Here is a 19253-nt window from a genome sequence, read left to right on the forward strand (position 1 = left end):
AGTCAGAACAGCAGAGTTGCATCAAACCTTAACATGGAACTGCAGACCATTAAACAAAAATGAGTTGTTGACACATATGACCTTAGTGTGTGTCACCATGAGAATGACATAACACCTATTGACTCTACTAACTGACCACCACACTTGTTTCTCAGTCTATTGTCTCTCTTTGTCCTCATCGTCTCATCCTCCCTGCGTTGACTGTAGCTCAGTGTCTCTTGTTATTTCTGCCTCCATCTCATCTGATCTATCACCTTCCTTCTAGCGGCAAGAAATTAGCTATAAATTAACATCTAACATCTACATTTAACTACAGTACATCTTAACATCATTAATAACTTAAACTGGCTCTACTCCGAGCTCCACTCTCTTCTCCACAATGGACCAGCACAATATCCGCATTACTGTAGCGACCGCACCGATTCGTCTTTCGATCTCCTAGTCCATTCTCCCTTACTCATAAACAAGACCCCAAAAGTTTTGAACTCCTCCCCTTGAGGCAGAAATTCCCCCAAATGCAGAGAGGGCAAGCCACCCTTTTCTGGTTGAGAACCATGGCCTTGGACTGGGAGGAGCTGATTGTCAACCCTGCCACTTCGCACTCGGCTGCAAAATGTTACATGACTTTTTGAAAAAAAGACAACTTTAATTTTTTTTTAAATATCTACAATAGTTGTTGTCACCTTTATAGCACCGCCACTATATTTCTTTTTTTAGGTTAAGGTAGAATAAAGGAAAAACATAAAACATTTAGAAAAACTGAATGATTATGTTTTCTTCTAAGGGATGTTGATATTTGTGGAATATGATGTAAAAAGAAAGCCCATAGTTTCCAACCAACTCACAGGAAAAATAGATCTAAAATAATATGACTGGTCCTTCTAGTGTCCTAGTATTCAATGTAGTATTCAATGAAAAACTGCAAAACGTTGCATTTCTTACTTCATCTGTACTTACCAACACTAGTTGTTTTTTTGTTAGACCCCTGGTCTAGATATTGCAGTTGAAAAAAAAGGTTTGTTGCCAAAAATTTGACAAAAGGCCGAGTTCAAATGAGGGTGCGGCTGGCTTAATAAGTAATCAGTACTCTAGTTATAAGGTCATATTGACTACAGAGATTTCATCGGTCAGAATGCCAACACATAGAGGCTTGTGTGAGCCTGTAGGACTATGTACTACAAAGTAGCACATACTGTAAATGTGAAGTGGAAAGAAAAGGATATATGGTTTAAAAATGTTTTATTATTTGCACATGTGGAGAAACAACATTGTAAATATAGGATATTACAATCTGCCCGGCAGATGTTAATGAGTATCTTCAGTCTCACGTAACAAATGAGAACTCTACAGGCGCAGTACTATAATGTATTTTTCTGAATTAAAGGGATTTGTGCAGTGATTTATTTATGTTATAGTGAATTGCCAATACATGTACTGTTATGATTCTGGCCCGTCTGCCTGCTCTGTCTTCACGCAATCGACTGCTGCTGCGCTGGGGCGCAATCACAGTCATGCCACGCACCTGTTTCTCTGCAGTTATATACAGCCCTCAGACAGGCAGATGGTGCCAGATGTTCGAAAAACTGCCAGTTAGTTGATGTCCAGCATTTCTTCCTGCCTGATCACGTTTTTTGACCACTTTTGCATCTTGGATTTCCCTGTCTTGCCTGGCCCTCCCTGGATGTCTCTCGCCTCTGGATCATGACCTTGTTTCTCGACCAAAGCCTCCAGCCTGGATTAGTCTGCCTGAGCCTGCCTCCCTGGTTTCTGACCCAGTTTCTGCCCCTCGACCACCGAGTTTTGGATCTCCCACCCCCCCTGTCGGCAATCCGACATCTGGCGGCGGTTGGGCCACCGACCCCCTGGTCCGGGGACCGCCAAGACCGCATCCCGCAAAGGAGCCTTTTCTGATTCCTCCGCCCTACACGGACTCTGTGAAGGTTGGTGGCTTCTTTGGACTCACAAAAATTTACCCAAGCTTTTTCAAGCCATTTACCTGCCTCTCCGTTCCCAGTGATCCCGGGTTCCAGGCTGGTGGTTTCCTGAGTTTCTGTGCGCTGCTCCATAATAAATCTTTTAACTATTTATCATGTTTCTGGCAGAAATTCTGGGTCCTTCGTCCTGAACGTTACATGTACAATGTGTTACCGGTGTTTTTTTGTTGTTGTTGTTTTTTGTTTTTATTTTTTATTTTTTATTTTTTTTTTATGGGGGTGGAGTTTAAAACTAGTCCGGGGAGGAGCCTTTCGACTAGATCTGGAAGCAGTGAAAAGGTTGCGTCGCACAGTTTATGGTACAACCACTGAAAGCTCCTCCATTATGCGTTCTGAAGAGAGTGGACAAACTACAACAGTGAAGACAGAGGAAACGACCGGTGCTCTGATTCAGCTCCAGCTAAACAGAGCTGGAGGGTAAGAGATGATCAAAGACATGACTCAGATTACTGATGAGTAATCTGAGTCATGATGAGTCAGTTACAGGTCCTTCTAAAAAAAATAGCATATTGTGATAAAGTTCATTATTTTCTATAATGTAATGATGAAAATTTAACATTCATATATTTTAGATTCATTGCACACTAACTGAAATATTTCAGGTCTTTTATTGTCTTAATACGGATGATTTTGGCATACAGCTCATGAAAACCCAAAATTCCTATCTCACAAAATTAGCACATTTCATCCGACCAATAAAAGAAAAGTGTTTTTAATACAAAAAACGTCAACCTTCAAATAATCATGTACAGCTATGCACTCAATACTTGGTCGGGAATCCTTTGGCAGAAATGACTGCTTCAATGCGGCGTGGCATGGAGGCAATCAGCCTGTGGCACTGCTGAGGTCTTATGGAGGCCCAGGATGCTTCGATAGCGGCCTTTAACTCATCCAGAGTGTCCAGAGTGTTGGGTCTTGAGTCTCTCAACGTTCTCTTCACAATATCCCACAGATTCTCTATGGGGTTCAGGTCAGGAGAGTTGGCAGGCCAATTGAGCACAGTGATACCATGGTCAGTAAACCATTTACCAGTGGTTTTGGCACTGTGAGCAGGTGCCAGGTCGTGCTGAAAAATGAAATCTTCATCTCCATAAAGCTTTTCAGCAGATGGAAGCATGAAGTGCTCCAAAATCTCCTGATAGCTAGCTGCATTGACCCTGCCCTTGATAAAACACAGTGGACCAACACCAGCAGCTGACACGGCACCCCAGACCATCACTGACTGTGGGTACTTGACACTGGACTTCTAGCATTTTGGCATTTCCTTCTCCCCAGTCTTCCTCCAGACTCTGGCACCTTGATTTCCAAATGACATGCAGAATTTGCTTTCATCCGAAAAAAGTACTTTGGACCACTGAGCAACAGTCCAGTGCTGCTTCTCTGTAGCCCAGGTCTGGGGAATGCGGCACCTGTAGCCATTTCCTGCACACGCCTGTGCACGGTGGCTCTAGATGTTTCTACTCCAGACTCAGTCCACTGCTTCCGCAGGTCCCCCAAGGTCTGGAACGGCCCTTCTCCACAATCTTCCTCAGGGTCCGGTCACCTCTTCTCGTTGTGCAGCGTTTTCTGCCACACTTTTTCCTTCCCACAGACTTCCCACTGAGGTGCCTTGATACAGCACTCTGGGAACAGTCTATTCGATCAGAAATTTCTTTCTGTGTCTTACCCTCTTGCTTGAGGGTGTCAATAGTGGCCTTCTGGACAGCAGTCAGGTCGGCAGTCTTATCCATGATTGGGGTTTTGAGTGATGAACCAGGCTGGGAGTTTTAAAGGCCTCAGGAATCTTTTGCAGGTGTTTAGAGTTAACTCGTTGATTCAGATGATTAGTTTCATAGCTCGTTTAGAGACCCTTTTAATGATATGCTAATTTTGTGAGATAGGAATTTTGGGTTTTCATGAGCTGTATGCCAAAATCATCCGTATTAAGACAATAAAAGACCTGAAATATTTCAGTTAGTGTGCAATGAATCTAAAATATATGAATGTTAAATTTTCATCATGACATTATGGAAAATAATGAACTTTATCACAATATGCTAATATTTTGAGAAGGACCTGTATGTGCAACTGTGTGGCAGAAACTATGCCTAACCTGTCCTGTGTGTGTCCTCTGAGTGACTGTCATGTCCACAGGGAAGATGTAAGGAAGGTTTGGAAAGAGTGCCAAGAGGAAAGCTTCTGGTGCAATTATTGTAACTTTAGAATTCTAACCATGTCTCACTGGGACATCCTTCGTTATGTTCTGCAATGTGTAGAAACAGTACCCTGTTCACAAATGTGTGCTGAGCTGGGGGACAACAACAAACCCACCCCAGCCCGCCACCTCTCCCGGGCCACTCCAGGCGCTCTATGATGAGTCCCGACCCCAGGGCTGGCTCCAGGGTGTGACCCTGGCTCTGCTGTCTGGGGTGACATCACGTGCCTCGATTTTCTGGTCCTCATAAAGACGTCTTGAACCATTCTTTGTTTGACCCGTCACCCAGAGCCTGTTTGCCATGGCTACAGAATGAGCATTTGTCACCCTTCCAGACTACCAATGTTTTCCACAAGCAGTGAAATATGTCTTTGCTTCACCACGTGTTTTTTTTTTTTTTTTTTTTTTTCTGAAAGTGAGAATATTTGTAACACAACACCTTTTCCTCTCTGCTGATAAGATTTCACAAATCATTTATATGCTTTAGAGAATCTGTAGTTGGTATATAACAACTTAGTCAAAGTCTGACCAGTCTACATATTGCAGTTTTTATGCTTGTCTACATCGGATGCCAAAAAAAGCATCAAAATTGTCATTTTTGTTTTTGCAAGCAGAATAAAGAGTAAATTTCAAACAGCATTTTAAAAAACCTCAATTCAGACAAAACCAGCTAATATCTGACCAGCCCAGGTCCAATAAAATGTATTTTATACTTATACCCACCAAGACACATAAATTAAATGATACGTGGATTGATGACACATAATGTTCAGTGAAACAACATCAAAATAAAATAAAACTTAATAACACAGCACAGTAAACTATACATGCAGTGACACTTCTTTGCTACAAATCATCAGCTGATTAAAAAAGCAGAATGCATACTTCTGTCACATTTAAGTGCTCGACAGATTCTATAAAGGAGGACCAACTTTATCTGAATTTTTCATGCTGATCGGCTCTGCTGTATCTCAGTTTCTCCAACTGTAACATAGGATTTCTCAAATCCAGTTGTTGAAGGACGGAGGTCTATCTTTTTTCCACTGAAGAAGAACGAGGCCTTGAGCCATAAGTGAAGCAAAAGCTACTACTCTTAATTGAGACGACGTAACCGTCAAATTTGGAGGAGGTACCTGAAAGATGGAGATAAAGGCTGACTATAATATTTTAATACATATGTATGAAAGGGCTACATAAACATTTGACCAGAATTCGTATAAGGAGGGGCGATTCCAGAACATGTCCTAACGTAGGCCGGATCTTGATGAGATCTGGCACATGCTGCACTCACATTTGGATAGATTTTTCCAAGTCTTTCATTTGAATAGTGTAAGTGATGCAATATTTAAAATTATATCAGGCATTATCTAACACAAAAATCATATAATGCTTTAGTTTAGTGACAAACGTTTGGGTCATCTATTCCATCAACAACCTTCACATCACAGATGGTCACTTAATCGTTATTAACCACACATAAAACCAGCAACAGAAGACTTGTTTGGGGTGCAGCTGCCAGATGTCGGTGAGCATAGGCCATCCCATGATTAGATTGGTGCCCTGGGTGGACAGCCATTTTACCCATGTCAAAAAACTCCCACTGTGTACGTCACTTATAATTTTTTCATCTCAACAGACACTGCCATCATGAGTGTGAAAAAATGCGAGGATAAACCTCAAGCTGGACCTGCAGAAGAAGCTTAAAATCAAAGGTACACAAAGCTATTCTCAACAGAGGTATGAAAAGTCAAAGCAAACTGAATTCATTTTCAGCATCTTTACAAGTATTTTTTTCCTTTAAATGCATGCTAACTTGACCTGTGTTCACCTTACATCTGTTTTATTTTTCAGCCCCAACATCACCAAGGAAGAACGTGGTTCTGCGAATTTACCAGATGCTGCATTTCTGTATTTACAATGCACATACACGTCATGGAAGTTATAGTGTCCTTTAAGTTGTCTTTTTTTCCTTTAGAAAATCCACTAGAGGGCGCAAGAATACCATCAGTCATACAGTAGAAATGCAAATATTGTTTTGTTTTATCTGAGCAAATGCCACCTTGTGAACAAGAGTACAAAGTCTCTATTGCAGTGTTATTTGGTTTAATTATCAACATCCATACAAGCAAGATTCTTACTATAATATAATCTAAGTAGATAAACAGCATCATTGTTTTGTGGCAGCAGACTTTCTGCCGAGTGAAAAATTAAATATTGGCATTTTTTATCCATGTACATTAAGGAAAAATGTGTAATTTGGTAACGTCTGATCATCCTCCTACCTACTACAACATAACACACCTTTCTTGACTTCTTGGCTCTGTAGGAGAAACTAATTAGTGGTAAAACATTTTATTCAACAATTAAATGTAACAAATAGAACATTAAAAAAATGCACTGCAGGTTACAGAGGTATATGTATATATATATACAGTACAGACCAAAAGTCTGGACACACCTTCTCATTCAAAGAGTTTTCTTTATTTTCATGACTGAATATTATAGCTTCACACTGAAGGCATCAAAACTATGGATTAACACATGTGGAATTATATACTGAACAAAAAGGTGTGAAACAACTGAAAATATGTCTTATATTCTAGGTTCTTCAAAGTAGCCACCTTTTGCTTTGATTACTGCTCCGCACACTCTTGGCATTCTGTTGATGAGCTTCAAGAGGTCGTCACCTGAAATGGTTTTCCAACAGTCTTGAAGGAGTTCCCAGAGATGCTTAGCACTTGTTGGCCCTTTTGCCTTCACTCTGTGTCCAGCTCACCCCAAAACATCTCGATGGGGTTCAGGTCCGGTGACTGTGGAGGCCAGGTCATCTGGCGCATCACCCCATCACTCTCCTTCTTGGTCAAATAGCCCTTACACAGCCTGGAGGTGTGTTTGGGGTCATTGTCCTGTTGAAAAATAAATGATGATCCAACTAAATGCAAACCGGATGGAATAGCATGCTGCTGCAAGATGCTGTGGTAGCCATGCTGATTCAGTATGCCTTAAATTTTGAATAAATCCCCAACAGTGTCACCAACAAAGCACCCCCACACCATCACACCTCCACCTCCATGCTTCACGGTGGGAACCAGGCATGTAGAGTCCATCCGTTCACCTCTTCTGTGCCGCACAAAGACACGGTGGTTGGAACCAAAGATCTCAAACTTGGACTCATCAGACCAAAGCACAGATTTCCACTGGTCTAATGTCCATTCATTGTGTTCTTTAGCCCAAACAAGTCTCTTCTGTTTGTTGCCTGTCCTCAGCAGTGGTTTCCTAGCAGCTATTTTACCATGAAGGCCTGATTCACACAGTCTCCTCTTAACAGTTGTTCTAGAGATGTGTCTGCTGCTAGAACTCTGTGTGGCATTGACCTGTTCTCTAATCTGAGCTGCTGTTAACCTGCGATTTCTGAGGCTGGTGATTCGGATGAACTTATCGTCCGCAGCAGAGGTGACTCTTGGTCTTCCTTTCCTGGGGCGGTCTTCATGTGAGCCAGTTTCTTTGTAGCACTTGATGGTTTTTGCGACTGCATTTGGGACACTTTCAAAGTTTTCCCAATTGTTCGGACTGACTGACCTTCATTTCTTAAAGTAATGATGGCCACTCATTTTTCTTTACTTAGCTGCTTTTTTCTTGCCATAATACAAATTCTAACAGTCTATTCAGTAGGACTATCAGCTGTGTACTGTATCCACCTCCTGCACAACACAACTGATGGTCCCAACCCCATTTATAAGGCTTGAAATCCCACTTATTAAACCTGACAGGGCACACCTGTGAAGTGAAAATCATTTCAGGTGACGACCTCTTGAAGCTCATCAACAGAATACCAAGAGTGTGCGGAGCAGTAATCAAAGCAAAAGGTGGCTACTTTGAAGAACCTAGAATATAAGACATATTTTCAGTTGTTGGCTTTAATTAAGCAAATAGGAAGAAGCCTCCCATTAGATAATTACTGTATGGGTAATTATGTTTGTTTGTATTGTGTAAAGTTATTTAACCCCAACTGGTGCAATGAGTTGCATCTCATTTCTTAAAGGTAACTTGATATTTCTAAAATAAAATGTTGAAAATACATATTAATATATTATCAGTAAATATTGATCAGTATTAAAGTGCTAGTACTACAGAAGTATTCATAAGCCTTGAACTTGTTTATATGTTGTCACGTTGCAATCACAAATTCAACAGATATCATTTTAAGTTGATTTTTAATTTAAGCATAAAACAAAACATGTACAATGCATTCTATTCACATGTCAGTGCTTAAAAAAATTATTTACACACTTTCCACTTAAAACGGTTATATACGCCACATTGAGTCTTCCACTGTAGATCTAAAGCAAACAGGAAAAAAAACTTAAGCACCTTGTCAGCATCTTTATATGTAATTTAGTCATTTTAGCGGTTGTACTTCCTTTCAGTTCCCCGCCCAATACAGCACATATCGGTGTACGCCAGGATACAAACGAACGTCATCTCTGCCAATGCCGTCCTCCAAAAGACGTTATCCAATCAACACGTCATCTGCTTAACATCGCAATGTTTTTTATCCAATCAGAAAATTGTCCTTCTTGTAGGAGTATTTTTACAGCCAATAAAGACCAAGAAGGAGGAGCCAAAAGTCTGCTGTTGGCTCTGTCAAGGACCTCTACCGACTCACAAACAGACTGCGAAAAAAAAAGAGAAAAAAGCATTCACACCACTACGCAAATCCTTCCAATGGAGGAGGGCCAGAAAGCTCGGCAAATGAAAAGAACGTCTGCAAGCTAGCGACCTAGCTCAACTAAAAGGAGGAAGAAGCAAACGTTGTAAGTAACGCCAGCATTTACAAATACTGCTGAAATTAAGAAAAAGGTGTCTGCTGTCAAACGCAGCTAGTGTTGACTTGAGTTACTAACTTTGTTAAGATTAACGTTAGCCTTTCAGAATTGGCTGCCATAGCATGCTAAAGAAGGAGTTTGGCTGTTCTGCTAGTGTTAGAGTTAATCGCCTTCCCTCTTTGCAAGTTAAATGGTAAAACACCGCTCCCGGACGTGTTGTCAGTGATTGTCTCGCTGTTTGGCAGTTAGGTTAGTCCCTAATATTTGGTATGTTGCTGGCTTGTGGACCGTGTTTTTAGCCTTTACAACTGGCTGGTGAGCTAAAGCAAGTTGCTGGTGCTAGTTAGCTCCTTGCTCAACATTAGCATTTTCCTCAATACAGTGAGAATGCTAGGCAAGTACTAACTAAAGCCTAATGTAAATCCTATGTGTCTTTTTTTTTTTTATGAAGGTTAGTTTCAAGTTGTTTATGGCTTTAGTGTCTCTTTGTAATGGAGGAAAAATATTTAACCTAACTTAATAAAGAAGTTTACCCGCAGCAGTCAAAATGACCAAACAGATTTAAGCCACCGTTTTTCAGTATACATGTATATAACTAACAACAACACATATTTTGTTCGTGTAAGGTCACTTTTTTTGAAATCACAGTAAGTGTCTGAGCACAGTGACTCTTATGCAATAGCATAACATTAGGCGAACTTTCAGCTTTGCATCTGACATTGCTCTGAGGAGGAGGACTTGATTTTTTCCCCCTGCTCGTATACAAAGCACTTGTTCAGACAGTCCTAGACAGAAAGGAGTCTGATCAGTCTGCTGTGTGGCTGAAGGGGTAGATGGGCAACTGCTTAAGAGGAAGGTGGTGTGACGGATAAAATACCGGTTTGTTTGTACTCCTGCGACCATATCTGTGTGGCTGATGCTCTTAATAATTGCAACTTTGTTGTGCATATTTCTTCACCTAAGTTTGATGGCAAATATGTATAGTGACTTGTGAAAGCGTCCATACCCCTTTGAGTATTTTCATATTTTGTCAGGTCACATTTCAGTTGGTTTCATTCAGATCTTACCTAATAGGCCAGCACACAATAAATATTTGCCATATATATTCAGAGGTTTGTTGGAGAACTTCAGTGAACAAGCTGCATCACAGAGACCAAGTAACACATGAGACAGGTCAGGCATCAAACTGTGGAGAGATTTATGACAGAGTTAGGTTATAAAACAATTTCCCAAGCTCTGAACATCTCACAGAGCACAGTTTAGCCCAAAATGTAACATGTGATACAACTGCAGCTGCAACTGGTGTATGATTTTTTTTTTTTCAGCATGGACAGGGACCTGGTTAGAGTTGATGCTAAGAGAGATGGAGCTAAATACTTGGCAAATCTGGAAGAAAATCTGTTAGATGCCTTGAAATACTTTTTAGACTGGGGCAGAGGTTCACCTTCTAGGAGGACAATGACCCTAAACATGCTTCTACAGCTACAATAGAATACTTTAAATCAAACCATATTCACATACTCGAATGGCCAGTCAAAGTCCAGATCTAAACCCAATTGATGATTTCTGACAAGGCTTGAAAATTCATGTTCACTGATGCTCTCCCATCAAATCAGATTTTACTTGAACTATTTTCAAAGAAAATTGGGCAAAAACGTCAGTCTCTAGATGTGCAACACCCCAGGAGACACGGCCCAAAAGACTTGCAGCTGTAACTGCAGCAAAAGTATTGAATAAAAAGTATTGACTCAACATTGCTGAATACAAGTCACACCTAAACACCATGTATAAATTTCCATCTACTTCGTAAATATCATAAGTATCACATAAAATTCAACTAAAATACTTTGAAGTTCGGAATTGTAACATAACAAAATGTGAAAAAGGGGTAACGTAGTACAATTTATCGGTACTGTATGATCTTGCTATTTCTCAACACATCAAAATTTTCCAAACATGATCTTGCTGTGTACTACCAACGCTGACCTATGACACCCCCCACCCACGCCAAAAAAAGATAAGCTTTTGATAGCCATGCAGATGTGTACTTTATCCTCCCTTACATGCGCTGGAGGGAAAAACCCCTAGATTGCTGTGAACCATCTATCTGATCATCTAGGGCACAATTCCAGTGAATTAGTATGTTTGTTTTAATTTAGTAAGGTCATTAATGGCATTGAAGAGTCTTGGGATGGAAAACCCAAGCCCTGTAAAACACCCCGACTGTGACCTCTTACTAAGCTGCCCCCTGCAAGGATTAACTGTTAACTCAGCATTTCAGCAATGACTACAAATGATGCACAACTATAAATCACAACTCAGTCTCTTAACATTTCAAGTATCAACTGATGTAAAAATCTGCAACATTGATAGAAACATATTTCAAATTCTTTATTGTTACTAATTTGTGTCTCAGCTGCTTTCCAACTTCATGCAATCTTACCTTTTTGGGTAATTCTCTTCTTTTTCCGCTCCAGCTACTTCAACATTAATAGCACTGACATAACACCCTGATGTAACCTCTTCAAAACCTCTCCAGAAGTGTCCAGGCCTCAGGGATTTGCTATGATTACAAAGGTGGATGGTATCTAAAGCTGGACTGAACCGTTGGATTCATTTAGATCTGTGTGTTTGCATTTGGTTCTGTAGATATCATTAGACAGCTGAACAAATAGAATTTTGAGGAACTGCACACACAGGGATAAAACCTTACTGTTTGTCTAAGAATGGTGTGCAAGGCCCAGACCTTTAGGTACCAATATCCTGCACTAAGCGTTGCACTTAAATCACATTGTTTTTCTTGGGGACTTAACATTCACTTGTTTGTGGGAAATTCCATGTGCATCAACAAAGGCTTAATACTCAAATCTTTAGGTCAAAAAAAGTGTTTCTATGATGCATGATGCCTTATGATTGGGTCATTTTGACGGGCGTGTCCAGGTCAGCTTTTTAGTAAAACTCTCTGGTTATTTGTGGTTTTATTTACTATTAAATCAAATGAAATGAAAAGGAAAAACATGGCTTATACTTAATCAATGGTTTGTTTTGCACCTTACATTTGCCGTTTTGGGAAGATTTTAATTTGGCTGTATCTTTTTGGAATAGGCCTCCCATCAGTAAAAATTGCACCCAAATGTATATCTGCATCAACCGCCAGAGCTGGCCCCTGGGTCCGCTTTGGACACCCCTGTATTAAAATCATTAACTTTAAAGTATATGAGCAGTTATGTTCAGATTTTTGTATAAATAACAATGTGAAAAGTATCCAGTGCCAAGTATTTTATGCCTGCCGGAGTTAATTCTTTCCCTGCAGTTAAAGCTGCAGGCCTTTTGGTGTGCGTTTCTATAAGCTTTGCACATCTACAGACTCACATTGGATGGAGAGCAGCTGTAGTTGCAGTTTTCAATTCTTTCCAGAGATTCTCAATGGGACTTTGGTCTGGACTTTGACTGGATCATTCTAATACATGAATATGTACCTCAAGCAGCCTTTCTTCCAGGATTTCATTGTGACGGCTCCGTCCATCTTCCCATCAACTCTGACAAGCTTGCCTGTCCCGGCTGAAATGTATCTCAACAGCATGATGATATCATCCACATGTTTCTCAGTTGAGATGGTATGGTCAGGGCACTGGTCAAGTCCACTTTTTAGACCATATGTGACCCATATCTGACTTTTTTTAATGACAATCTGAACACAACAAATCAACAACATTTCTTCCCGTTTTTTTCATTTGTGGTCTTAAATCTGAAATTTGGCTTTATCTGCTGTATCTTGCAAGATCTCTTATTTTTGCAGCTAAAATTAGGTCTTAACATCAGCCAGTTTAGGTTAGGTATTCTTTTATTTTATTGCACTGGAAGACGTGGGAAACGCAGTGCACAATTAGGACTAAGTCTAGCTAGAAATAACCTATAATTGAGCCCTGCTGGGCAAGTTTATCCTCTTCTTTTTGAAAGAGGGTTTGGAGCATAATTGATGTTTGGGTCTGCTTCTGCCAAAGAAAACACCCTGTTTTTGTCCTTAAGACAACCCTAGCTGTTTAACGTTGTTGACCTGTTAAAGGTGCATTAATGACACAAATCATCTGGTTTTATATGCCCGTTTGAGGAAAAAGAGGACAATCTTAAACATGCTAAAAGTGGAGACTCCCTTACCTCTCTAATTGGAGGAATTCAGGGACGTCTTAGCTTAAGAAGTTGTGATTCCGGCAGGCCAGGCCTGCCATTTAGCATAGGAGGCGGCCAGATATTTTCTTTCACTAATTCTGACAGTCGTCTGGCCTGAAATGTTTAATAAATGTCATTTATCAAACATTTCTGAGTTGCTTCTTGATTAAATTTATAGATCTTTTTCTGGTTGTGGTTGTTGAAAGTTGATGTGTGGCAAAATGAAACTGAACTGAGGGACTAGAGCAAGATAAGACCTCGTCTTTGTTAGCAAAATGTGCTGTTTCCTGGATGGCCAGTCTATTCATTTCGAAAGTTACAGGTAGTGATAAAATAGATGAAGGTAAGTTAACCATTGATTAGTTCAGCTTTGCTTGCCATGTTGCTTTTCTCTTAAACAGGCATTATTTGAGTTGTACATGTTAAAGTAACTTAAAGAAATGTTCATTTGTTTGTTACATTATTATTAGAGAAGTGTCATTGTAGCCAGAATTAAAAAGTGCTTAGATATTGAGAAGTAGCTTAGTTCGTGGCTTGGTTATGCTAAGCGTTCAGGATGTAAGCAGGGTTAGCTTGTTCTGCGGTTCCATTTTTTTGGGTTTTGGAGTCGCTGAGATGGAACAGGAAGTGAGATATATTATTCACTGGTTTTTCACCGTGAGAAGCAAGTGAGGGTTGCTAAGAATCTTTTTTTGTTTTGAGCCTATATTTAGGGGGGGGGGGGGGTGTTGTATGCTGAGAGGACGGCTTATGGTTTAAGTTAAAAGTTGATTTCTCATCTACCTTTGTTGACCTGTTGTCACGTCTGTTCACACAGTCAGTGTGGTGTGGAGGTTCTCACAGCTCAACGTCTGCTCTAAGGGCTTGTTCTTCCTGCCTTTGCATGTGGTTTGATAAGTTAGAAGTTTCTAGTGTTGTGTTCTAGTGTTCTCTTTTTTTTAAATGTATTTATTTATATCTAATTGGATTGAAGTTCCTTTTAACTTAATAAACAGGATGCTAACTGCTCTGACTCTGACAAAGGAATCTTTTAGCCAATTAATATGATGAAAGGGAAGAAGATTGCGGTTACCGTGAATGCTTACGTAATTTCCTCTTGGATGTAGTGGTAATCTTCAGATTATTACTGTGCCCAGGAGGAGGAGGAGGACTTAATCCTGTTGCAATACAGAGCAAACCAGGCTGAAGCAAACAGTAGACGGACATTTTTTTGCTCTGACCAAAAGTGGCCCTAAAGTTCAACAGGATGTTTTATTAAAATGTTATCAGTCTAAAAACGGTAACCATCTGCGTCGCCATATTGCCACACAGTTTGCTGATGAGGTCTTCAGATTGTGCTAATAGTAATGTTTCCTAAGCGCTCTAAAGTAACCGGTTGTGTGCTGAGAAAGGTTGAATACAGGACATGTTTGTGATGTCATGTCAGGCTTCTGCTTTGTTCAACATACAACTTCTGTTTTTCATTTCAGATTGCTGTGCAGTGAGGTGGTGGGGTCTTCGTGTCTTTCCAGTCAAGCCCTGCTCTATGGCCTTAAGGTACGTTGCACGGGTTAACCAGGGTGGTCCTCTGTGCTGTTGTTTTAAAGCAGCTGTTCCCAGTACTGTGGGAATGGAAAAGATATTTGAATATTTTTTTTGCCAACGTAGAAGTTCTACTCCTTTCAGGCTGGCTTTTTTTCCTGCATATTTGCATTCTTTTAAATATCCGTCTTGCCGTTTTAGGTCTCAGTGAGCTCTGACATTTGCTCCAATATTTCTGTAAAGAGGCTGGATTAGGTAATATGTTTGCCACAGCATTGCAAAATCTGTCTTTAATATACAGTTGAAACCAGATATTTACATACACTGTGTGAAAAGACAACCTCCTTTTTCTTTCTCTGACATTAAATCTATCTAAACCTTTCCTGTGTTTGGTCAGGTTGTGCAGTCGTCGTCATTGCAATATTCAGTGATGATATCACATTTTGCATTGTTTCCTAATTTTTCCTGTCCCGGTTGAGTCAAGTTTGTTTGCACGTTTGCAACCCCTGAATAAAGGAGCAGCTGAAAAGAATCCTCCACTGAGATTTGGTCTGTGTGCTGGCCATCTCTACCTTTCCTGAAACTTTTTTTTTTTTAAAGCAGTTTGCTCATTTTTATGATGCATTATCATCCTGAGATATGACTTCATTATCACCAAACCTACTTTGGATTGAATGTCTACCACTGAATTTCCCCTAGAGATAAATACCGCCCTGCTCGTTTACCTGACATGCAGTCTCATATCATGAGTGACAGTAGAAATCTGCTTGTTTTGTCCATCTTTATAGCTCATTGGGTCCTGTAATAAATTAAATAACCACAAAGTGTGGCCAGAGATGTTCGCTTTCCCTATCTAGCCTTGTGGTCTTCTGTTCACAGCGGTTTTCTGCCCTGACACTTTGTGCCTACGATTTTTCGCCTTTACCACCAAATGGTGTGGAGTTTTACTGTAGTGTTGTGTTCCTTTTATTTTCTGTAATAGTGTTTGTACATAATGTCCTGTGTTTCAGCAGATTGGAATCGTCTTATAATCAGTTAACGCACAAAACGAGGCCCGGTTTTTATGGCCTTGTTAAGTCACATTTTGACATTCCTTACCAGTGACAACCAAACTCTTTGTAGATTCATCATATCTCATGCTATGTAATTTGTTTCTGTTTGCAGATTAAGAAACCCGTAGCTTTCATTTTCATTTGCTGGTGCAAAGAAAACCAAAAAGGCAGACAAAAGTTATAATGTGTAGTTGAGGTGAATTCATACCTTACTAGAGTCTGCCCAGATTTTTCTGACCGCTCAGACAATAATGCTCACATTTAACGGGTGGCGCAGAACAGAAGTCAGATCACAGGCACAAAAGAAAAGAAAACCAATTATGCTTATTTTTAGGAAGTATAGATGGGGAGATTGGACAGTTTCCTCATATGGACAGTCAAATTTTCAAGACAATGAAAACACTAAAAGCAGTAGTAGACAGTAGACAAACCAGGACATTGTTGTCCTCTGTGAGACTTTGATGACAAATCCTTTTTCCTGTGTGGAAATATGTGGTTCAACTGACCCCAGAATAGTAGAAATACAGACGCCTGCGTGTTTACAAGATGTGAGTAGTTTGCATTTGCAGAAACAAGGTAATGGTTTGTTGACACCTTCATAAAACCACAGGGGGTGGCTCCCCTTTGTGTGTTTATTATTTTTTGTTTATTCAGACAAAAATAGTTTGAACATCATCTGAATGAAACTGTATTAAAATTCTTGGCAAACAAACAAATAAACAAAAACAAAAAAACTTGTGGCATCATAGTTTGTCCAAAAAATATTAAAAGTAATTTTTGATCTTTAATTGTAATGAAGTTACATTTAGTGTGAAAACTGGTTGTCTGACTTTGCACTGTTGCAGATATAGCTTCATAGTGTGGTGTTTGGTTGCGCCAACAGAGGGCAGTACAATATTGTTTGTATGTTGAGCTCTCCTCACATGAACCACAAACTGTTTACTCACTGTGGGAGGTGGAGTTACTGTTCAGATTAATGCTTGCCCAGACCGATCACAGTGACTGGAGTGGATTTATTGCTGACTGTGTGCGCCACAGCCCCTTCAGTTGACTGCAGAACAGAACCTTTCTCCTGGGCTTTTAGTCCACTAGCTTTCCTGTTTTCTCCAGCTTGAAAGCAGAACTAGGCAGAAACGGGTGGGGACCCAGAACGGCTTAGGAACGCTGTGCATTGTTCCCAGAGCTTCCTCTTCCACATTCCTGGGCTGATTGCGATGTGGGCCTTCTGCACATGGTTATTGTTCTAACTCCACAGCACCGCACAGACCTGGTCTTAGCCCATTGTGGTGCTCAGATTAAGTGATGCTGTCTTTGCCTCTGGACGCTCCTTTCTGTCTTTGTCTGTTTTTTTTAGTGATTCTTCTTTAGATGTTCTGCCTCATCATCTAGGCATCTGTGATCACTTCTTAGTGTTGCCTTATTTTTACAAATGTCTGTTATAATGACAAATTTATTAAAGCACTTAAATGTCTCTTTCAACTCACCAACAGTGTGTTAAAAAGATTTGTTCTTTATGATTTTGGCATTTAGTGTACATTATGTTATCTGTGTTGTAATTATTATTATATTACTTAACATTTAATATTAATACTTTATTAAATACTATTTCAGTCTCTTAAGTGTTGTCCTGTCAATACCAGCCCAATAAGGCAGTGGTATTAGGACAATAGTAAAAGGGGTGAGCCAAGCTCTGGCATTACTGAACATCAAAACTCTGCACACACATGGAACAAATTCACACAATTTCTTAAAATACAAGAATGTATTAACAAAAATAATTCAACCCAAAATCAAACATATTTCAATGAACAAACTCTTTGCTATACTAGAACAATCCTACTAAACTACCAAGTTAAGTTAGTCTTAGAACTAACTTAGGCAATAATTGGTATACCTTTAAACAACCATTCACAATGCAACATCAGATTAAACATTATTTTAACAAATTAATATTTTAAAGAATTATAAAACCATTTATAACCAATAAAACCAACCTTCTTGATGACTAATTCTCAATGGTGTTTATTTAGCTGCCTTTATTTAGTACAATAATATTTAGAAAATATTAAGCAAATATTAACTAAATATTTAAGGAAGTATTATTGTGAATAAGAACCAATAACCTTTCTGGATAAATGAGTCTTAATGGACTCATAAGACAGCGGCGAGTCACGTGTTACCCCTGCCTTGACCGGCGCTATCCGTTAACGGTTTCAGCTAACAAAGGGATGCTTCCTTATAACTAAGCCCTGCTGCCAAAACAGCAGGGTTTAAGCTAGCTCTCAGTGCCAGCTGAGACTGACTGTACTTTTTGCACCTTATGTACAGTACATAGAGCATGTTTGTCTCAAGTATAGGATGTACATAGTGCTATGAGACTAAAGCTGATAGGAAGAAAAAGACGGCCTGCTTGATACATGTGTAGCTGCAATCTTTATTGTACCTCTATGCTCATATTTAATGCAACATCTTTCTGTATGTTGCCATGAGATTATGTAACAGCAACAGGAGCCTGAAACCTTGTGCAGCAGAGAAGTTGGATCTTTTTCTGGAATTCATCAAGCCCTCCGCATTTATGAGCAATTCTATCATGAAATTCAGGTCCGGTTTTGGAAAGAGGTTGTTTTCAATGCTCTTGTTGACACAGTAACTTGAAATTGTTTCTGTTGTAGCAAAGAGTTGGAGGAGTGGAACCTCTGGCCAACTGCTTGTAAAACCTTATGCCCGAAATGATTGCAACAGTGATACCATAGCTTGTTTAAATAGGCAAAATAGAAACATAAAATCTGTGTTTGCATGCTGATGGAGAATCACGTTCCATCACATGCATTTAAAATGCAGTAGAAATAGCATGGAATAACACACCGTCTCGACACTGAGTACTTTCATTAATTATTTACTTCCTTTGATGTCCCATTGTTATCTCATGTGGCCTGTCTGACCTAATGGCCTCTAATGCTTACAGTATATCTGTTTTTATATGTGGGTTTGAGAGAGTGTCTTTGTCTGAACACAGTATTTTCATTATTCCCAGCAATAGCCCAAAAACTCTATCCTCAGATATTTATATATAAGACAATTTGGTTAATTTACTTGAATACAATAGTGTTTGGTTAAATTACATTACGGCATTAGATTTGTTGATCTCTAAAGAAAATTGAGGTAATTGCTGTTTTTGGTGCAATGCTCATTTATATTTGGCTGTAAAACTTTCCATTGTATTTTAAATACACAGTATTTAAAAAAAACGAATGATATAGATGAAAATATTAGTATTTTGCAAAATGAAATAAATGCACAGGTAACTGTGGCACAGCAGAAAATGCTGCTAAAATAGTTTCATACAGACATGTGCCATAATCATCTCATCTCACTTTTATGGAGCACAGTTTTTCTGGAGCTTTTGACGACTTGCTGTTTGTGCTCAAGTGGCTTACTAATTCCTGGACTCGGTACTTGGACTTAAACTGCAAATTGATTATTTCTTTAGGCAGTG

General features: G+C 39.6%; 1 long non-coding RNA gene across 1 annotated transcript; it reads left to right on the top strand.

Moving 5' to 3' along the window:
- The first annotated feature begins 2302 nt into the window (after nt 1-2302).
- LOC124874563 lies at nt 2303-6442 on the top strand. The gene is made up of 3 exons (XR_007039839.1): nt 2303-2411; nt 5825-5900; nt 6040-6442. It is a non-coding gene; the product is annotated as an uncharacterized LOC124874563 (long non-coding RNA).
- The last annotated feature ends 12811 nt before the right edge of the window (nt 6443-19253 follow it).

Source organism: Girardinichthys multiradiatus, chromosome 9 (assembly GCF_021462225.1).
Source record: "Girardinichthys multiradiatus isolate DD_20200921_A chromosome 9, DD_fGirMul_XY1, whole genome shotgun sequence".
In the NCBI taxonomy this organism is placed as follows: domain Eukaryota; kingdom Metazoa; phylum Chordata; class Actinopteri; order Cyprinodontiformes; family Goodeidae; genus Girardinichthys; species Girardinichthys multiradiatus.